The sequence below is a fragment of the Morone saxatilis genome, unplaced genomic scaffold (assembly GCF_004916995.1).
Source record: "Morone saxatilis isolate NCDOM2014 unplaced genomic scaffold, NCSU_SB_2.0 Contig8, whole genome shotgun sequence".
NCBI classification, from domain to species: domain Eukaryota; kingdom Metazoa; phylum Chordata; class Actinopteri; family Moronidae; genus Morone; species Morone saxatilis.
In genome coordinates, this window is record NW_023340257.1 from 4,949,732 (window position 1) to 4,950,136 (window position 405).

The window sequence follows — 405 nt, forward strand, 5'->3', positions numbered from 1 at the left end:
GTCATACAAATAAAGATAGCTGTTGGTCTGCTATTATTGTAAGCTTTGAGTATGGTTCTTATATATTATATTGCCTATGGTTCTAAAAACCTGGGCCAATCGGTTGAAGCATCAGCTGGTGAAACCTTACTAGCTTTGAGCCTTAAAGCCACAAAGGGGACTACAGAATATGGTGATATAATTAGGGGCAATCAACAGGTGGGAGGACATAGCTATGTATACAGTATGTACAGTAATTGTCTGCAAAAGAAAAATGTGGGTTACAGAAAAACGCATAAATCAGCACAGCCCTTTGTGTTTGAGTCCTTTTTTTTGCGCTCATGCACAAGTCTTTGTTCTCGTTTAGTGCGCACCATTGTTTGTGCCTATTCTCATCACAGCCACTGACAATCCCATAGTAACAGC

At 40.0% G+C, this 405-nt stretch overlaps 1 protein-coding gene across 1 annotated transcript in view; it reads left to right on the forward strand.

Moving 5' to 3' along the window:
* LOC118341967 (calsyntenin-2-like) overlaps nucleotides 1–405 on the forward strand; it is a 139,961-nt gene that overhangs the window by 85,741 nt on the left and 53,815 nt on the right. The gene's annotated exons all lie outside the window — the stretch shown is intronic.